We start from the raw sequence: 7,060 nt of genomic DNA, 5'->3' as shown, positions 1-7,060 counted from the left end.
TATAGTAGCTGTATGTATCATGTTGGATAAAATGCATCTTGCATTAGAGTATTAAGAGCGTTGCATTCCGCACGACTAAAACTTAGGAAACCATATGGCTTTAACATTATGGGTTTTTAAATGGAGAACAGTGTAATCATCGGAGTTTGCGTTTATGCTCTATGGTCATATCTCTCACGCTGGTACTTTCCTGGTACTGACTCCGGACAGTGCAATAATTCTTCAGAATTGATTTCACTGCTGATTTAAGTGAAATGTATCAAACTCCATCCGTCTGGAACCCACACGTTTCTTCTTAATCGTCTGTTATACCAATGCAACACCCTCATGTGTACTATACACCAATAAGAGGTGCTACCCTCCTCGACACGCAAGCATCTCGGGAGATCTTGTGCTTTTGGAGGGGTGCCGTTGGTAAGATTGGTGTTGTAGGTAGGTCTGGTCAAGGACAACGTGAGAAGGATGTGACAGCCTTCGACTTTAACATACGAATGCGACAATACTCCTTGGCCCCCATCCACGCAGGGAAAGATGGCCAGTCGTATTCGTAAATTCTGCATTATAATCGATGTGCTGGAAATATGTAGATAACCACTCTGCATCGCCGTAGGACGCAGTTGGTATATTTTGGTGTATGTGGTCGAATGGATGTATTGCACAGTCATTTGTCTGAATTCGCAATCTAGTATATGGTATTGTATTGTATTGTATGTTAACCGGGGGCTCCGTCCCCGCCGCAGTCGCATTGGTCCACAACCACACGACGACTACCGCAGTCCACTTCATCCCTTCACTCCTTCAGGGTTATTGTGCAGTTCGCCAACCGGTGGACCACCTCACCCCCCCCCCCTCTCCAAGGGAACCTCACACACCTATGTTTACATGGTAGAGTAATGGTGGTGTACGCGTACGCGGAGAACTTGTTTGCGCAGCAATCGCCGACATAGTGTAGTTGAGGCGGAGTAAGGGGAACCAAGGTAGATGGAAAACCGCCTAAAAACCATCCACAGACTCGCCGGATCACCGGACCTGGACACAAGTCCGCCGGGCGGATATTCGTGCTGGGGACCAGGGGCTCCTTCCCAATACGGATAGTATATGGTACTTGCAAAGTAGAGGAGGCGGTGATTTAGCAATGAAGCAGAAATTGGGAATCATTCTACAGCATCATTGGTGTTGAAATTATGGAACAACTGATAAAATTGCTAAAATTGATCTCGGCATCAACTGCGGTATATATTACAGTACAACGTCCTATTTCAGCGGTGGCTTTGCCATTCGTTCATCCACTGCGTACGCTGTTGATTACCACATAATGACTGCCTTATAGCACTTGGTTGAGATGGAGGGAGTCTTGGTGGAACACTGGATATCTTTTACTTATCACTGTGAGCATCACCTTCAGACAGTTGTTTGGAAATGTTCCCAATGCTGCAGCGTCGTCCTATTTCCATATGCTGCGATTCCTTCCACATGTTTTTATTTTTATTTTTTTATTTTCTATTTTTTCCCCCAATAAAATAATACATCCTCTTTTTATTTGTAGTACCTCGTGCATGTTGTGAACAGCACCTTCCGGGTATGGTCAACAGCGGAACAGTAATCATGTACATGACTGCAAATGAGGAAACAATGCACTTCGAAACTGAACACCGTAACATCCGCTACCGTGTCGCTGGGAAAGATGACATTAACTGTGCATCACATCATCACATTCGGATAACTGTTGGAAACGTTCTACAATGCCACAGACTCTTCCAGTTTCTATATGTTGCGATGTCCTCCATATTTTTGTCAATCAGAAGCATCGGCCGGCCAGTGTGGCCGTGCGGTTGTAGGCGCTACAGTCTGGAACCGCGCGACCGCTACGGTCGCAGGTTCGAATCCTGCCTCGGGCATTCATGTGTGTGATGCCCTTAGATTAGTTAGGTTTAAGTAGTTCTAAGTTCTAGGGGCTGATGACCTCAGCAGTTAAGTCCCATAGTGCTCAGAGCCATTTGAACCAGAAACATCGCCTCTGTATTGTGTATCTACCAACCTGTGTGTTGTGGGAGCTTCATAGTTAACACCATGTGATGTTAAGTTTTCTACGGGAACCAAAGGATCGAAACGTGTTAATATCTCCTTAGGAGCAGCTGACAAAGATCTCGAAGTCATGGCAGAAAAAAACAAAGTGTATGGCGGTGTACACTTATTGGATGTGTTACAACGAAATAACGGTTATTAAATTGCTTATGAAGGGACAGTACAAGAACCCTGTTCTGTGATTGATAGTTTGTTGCATTTGGTCTTCCTCCAGTACAGACGACAAAAGTTTGTGCACATCAGTGCAAACGACTATGCACGCTGTCCTTCAGCTTCAATGGAACGATACATGTATATTTCATATGATCTATGACAACATGTAGACTGTAATTGTTTTTCGATGTATCGGAGGAGAGAGAGAGAGAGAGAGAGACGTGGTAAAATCTTGTAGGAGGTTCTGTTACAATGAGTGTTATACCTGGTTGGATGCAGATAGTTCTCTCAAAACTACACAGATTTTGCTGATAAAACTATTAGGAATCGGCTGTTTGTATTCTCGTGAAATCGTAACTTTTTTCATTATTATAAGCACGATTGCGTGTTTAAAAACCAGGCGTTACCGCAAGACCTGTATCATTTCATACTTAATAATCTCTAAATATAATATAGACAACATCTGAATTATAGCTTGTTGTGGAACCTAGAAATGATAGTGCATTTTTCAGAACATATGAGTAGATTGCATGAAACAGGCTGTGATGATCAAATTGCTTACAAAAGTAGAACTCGAGAATATGCTGCTGTATGATAGAAACTTTACAGACATGCCGGTAGAGGTGAGTTATGCATCAAAAATATCAAATGTAAGCATGCAGACGGTAATTGGTTTCGATGTAATGGAAGAGAGAGAGAGAGAGAGAGAGACACGTGGTATTATCTTACAGCAGGTACCACAAGACAGACTCTCAACATTTGTTTCATAAACTTCAGTGTAAGATAACATTGCATTGGTAAAACGAGATCTGCTGTCACAGTATACAAAGCAGCTATGTTCTCTTGAATTATAGCTTGTTGTGGTTGAACATAAAACGTTTGTGTTTCTTCCAACATGTGAGCCAATGGTGTGAAGGACTGTATTGTCTGTTGTTATTTCACTTGTCCGAAATATTTGTAATACACACGTGCATGAGAGATCGTTTACTGACACTGAATGGAGTGTGAGAAACGCCCTCAGGCCGTGTAATTTGTCTATCAAGCTGAAAGAAATTGTTTAATATAGATGTTTTTTCTTTGTAGTTTAAATTCTCGTTTTTTCTTTACTCTATTGATGGTTTCGAAACAATGAGGATACTCTGCAGTGGTCAATGACTTTCCATCAAAATAGTAGAAGCTTCTGACGATTTTATGCCGGATAGACATGTCTCTGCAGATCATTCGTAATCGACGGCGGTTCACTTAGTTGGATGTCGCAAAATAATGAGATGCGAATTTTATCCTGCTATTGAAAGCAGATACTATACCGAATTTGGTCATAAAACTAAAAGAAAATGGGCTGTGCTTATTTTCGTGGAAAGAGGACATTTATAATCAACATGATTGTGTTTTCCTTTTTTAACAGATTCTTCATTGTAGGAGACATGTTGATGTTAAAAACAAATGTTACAGTGCATAGGAGGTCGCGGCTGTCCGTTTAGACAGACAACCCATGATGAGTAGAGACCTCAATTGTCAGAATTTTGCTCTGAGGGATACCAGTGTCGCGCTCTATTGTATGTGTAGCTCTTATCAGGGTCGATAAGGCTGACTGCCCAGCCACGTGCTTGTGGGGATGCATTGTAATCAACACACTGTGGCGTGAGGCTGCACTCGGGTCTGTGGTCACTATAGATGGAGGCATCCTGTTTTACAAGCAGCCAACTTTTGTAAAAGCCACCTGGAGCGTTCTCGGTAATTACATTGTTGTTCCAGAGGCCTGTAGTCTTTCTGAGAAATACGTTTAACAGACTGCATGACAGTATATCAATACTTCCAGAACGAAATCTTTGTAAACCGCCAGTGACAAGATAGAACAGCCTCTACCTATACCTACAGTGAGGAGAGGGAGGGAGGGCCAGAGGGGTGAAGGGTGGAAGGGGGATAAGACTGCTTCTGAGTTGGTTAGTTCGTGAGTGCCCATGAAGGAGAACGCAGGTTCAACTACTGTCCCCTCTTCAGTCTTTTGCATGTGTTGCATTATGTCCCGTTCATTATGAGTGCTGGTTTTTTCACGACAAATTTCGAAGTTTAATAGAACAGTGATGCATTTTCTCCATCAGTTGAGGGAGCGTGTCTAGGTTTTGATTTCCTGGGCTGAGGGTGATTCTTGAGCATGTGTGTGTTGACGTCAGTCAACAATAGATCCTGTCCTCAACTGTATGCTCACAGTTAATAAGCTTATTGAACTCCTCTTTGTCTAAAACTAGCATCTCGTCTGTTAAACATATTTTCTACCTAAAATAATACAGATAGTACCTTATATCCTGGTCTTATTCCCGCCAGCTTGTAAGTGAAGGATAGAGTTTGACTGTGTCTGTCACTATTTTCACGTGGTACTGCGAAATTTTTCCAACAGGATAATACCAGTTGTATGCTGTCGTCAATTTTTGAGATGTATTGCGAATTTAGGCGTTCCTTGTGTAGTGTTATGGGTATCGTTGTGTAATTATGGCCAATCTTTATGATTAATTACGTGATCAGGACCAAGCTGTATGTCAGTTTCCCAATCAAAATAAATCAACTAACCTAACCTTCCTCTCTTGCACCTGGGCAGTTTCCATATGTTGTGGGGTGCACACTAGTTTTCTGTCCAGGAGGACCAGACTTTGAGTCCCGTAAAGGGTACCGCCTTTTTTTAATTTCCAGCCAAAACAAAGGTGTGGGCGAGGTGGGACGCCATAACAGCTCTTGGACAAAGAAATTCCCATCAAAATTCGAATTTCCTATCAGAATTCGAAACTTCCGACAATAGGATAGGTGGGGGAGGGCGAGGAGTTGGGATGGGGGAGGGTGCAGGGACCCTCATGCAGGCTGACGAAAAACACATGACGCCATTCGGTGGGTGTGGGGCGTGGTTGGGGTAATTAATTGGTCAATGTAATTAATTTGCATATCACTTTGATATAAAAATTGCACTGATGCTTCCAGAACCCCATTACTCCCTTCTTGTAGTGAGGTGTAAGCTGTGCTTTCTTCCAACTACTAGGAATTGTGACAGAAAGATTTTGAAAGCAAACTTGTTCAATGTCTCTCATCTATAACAATGTCTAACTTTTTTTGAAGTGACTCATTATTTACAATCTCCATAGTGTAACTTTCCACAAGCTATTTTATGTTTGAGATATTACACCGACTATAGAATCTGAACAGCCATCTTATACTTAGCCTTGAGATCTGTTCGACCTTATTTATCTGCAACTCTCTTTTGACCTAGTTTTCTGTTCTTATTTTCCTTCAGTTCGTCATGATTTAGCACGAGGGCCCGTTTTATTGTGACTCTTCTTAATGTCGTAATAATTCGACTCAGAAATTCAAAACTCTCTCATATCATTTTGGGTATAAACACCAGCTTGCACTGTGTCTTACAACATTAACTATTTTTGAAACTTCCTGGCAGATTAAAACTGTGTGCCGGACCGAGACTCGAACTCGGGACCTTTGCCTTTCGCGGGCAAGTGCTCTACCAACTGAGCTACCCAAGCACGACTCACGCCCAGTCCTCACAGCTTTACTTCTGCCAGTATCTCGTCTCCTTCCTATTAACTATTTTAATTTACTGCTAATACCAATATAGGTTACTGTATTGTACTGTCTAACAGTTTAATACACTTAAGTGATTACATGATGGAATTTAACACGATTCGTCGAGGGGGTTTCAGCAAGGGACTTCAACTTTGTTGCATATTTGTGTCCATACGTCAGTCATTATAGGCTAGGAGTCTAGAATGAGAAGGGAGAGTAGCGTTTCACTTCGCGAATTAGTAAGTGAGTGAAGTTCGCTATACAGTTTTTACTGTATAGCGGAACCCGGCCGAGGGTGTTCCATTAGTTCTGATTACAGAATATTTTTCAAAATGACTCTGAACAGTTGCATTGAAACCGTTGAGGGGGCACGAATAATTTCGTATTTCCCGGCGGAGAATGGATAGGATATGCATTGAAACCATTGTAGACGAAGTTTTTTTAGGGAGCATGCCAATGTACCATAAACATGGTGCATCTTCCAATTCGCTGGAGAAGCAACAGATGTTTTTAAAATGTACTTTTGTCTCGTAAATTCTTATCACTAAAAATATAGTCAAACCACTCAGCTGACGTAGGTGAAAACTGCTAACTTAGAACCACTCAAACTGACAACCTTGATAATGTTGTCTCAGTATTATTAATGATCAGAAATCTATTTGTTAGTGCAGAAGACTTTGTAGACAGGGCAGCCGCAGCCTGGATGTATAGTTTTGAAGATAAGACCGCTTCAATTGTATTTTATTTATAAGCACGACCGCTTCCGCAGCATTTTAGCTGCATCATCAGGTGCAATAACCAAGTCGTGTTCTTTGTGACACTTGGTGTAGGAGAAAAGAAGAACCTTGATTGCGTTGGAAGATACATCAGAAGAAAAACTGATGTACGTCGTCTTGTGTGGTAACTGAGAGCGCTAGACTCCTCATGTAGGAATGTATGTATCAAGACGACTGCTAATTTCTCCCCCCATCCTTGTCATGGCGACCTTATGATTTCTGTTTCATCAAGCTGAAGGGATTGTAAGTTAAGATCGCCACCCTCTTTCTACTCCCACGCAAAACTCTTTCTGAGAGTCAAATTAGAGGAAAATTTCAGATTAACGAGACTAAATTCGTTATTTACTAGATGTGTCTTTGAATGTACCCTGGGTGTCGGATGTGAGTATAACGCCTTCATCTTTCTTTATCTTCCTTTTTTTTCATTTCTGGCGCCGAGCGAAACAGGAGCTGGACGACGTACGTGAGCCGCCTAGCGGGCT

Source organism: Schistocerca americana, chromosome 1, assembly GCF_021461395.2.
Source record: "Schistocerca americana isolate TAMUIC-IGC-003095 chromosome 1, iqSchAmer2.1, whole genome shotgun sequence".
NCBI classification, from domain to species: Eukaryota; Metazoa; Arthropoda; class Insecta; order Orthoptera; family Acrididae; genus Schistocerca; species Schistocerca americana.
Note: the sequence above shows the minus strand (reverse complement) of the source record.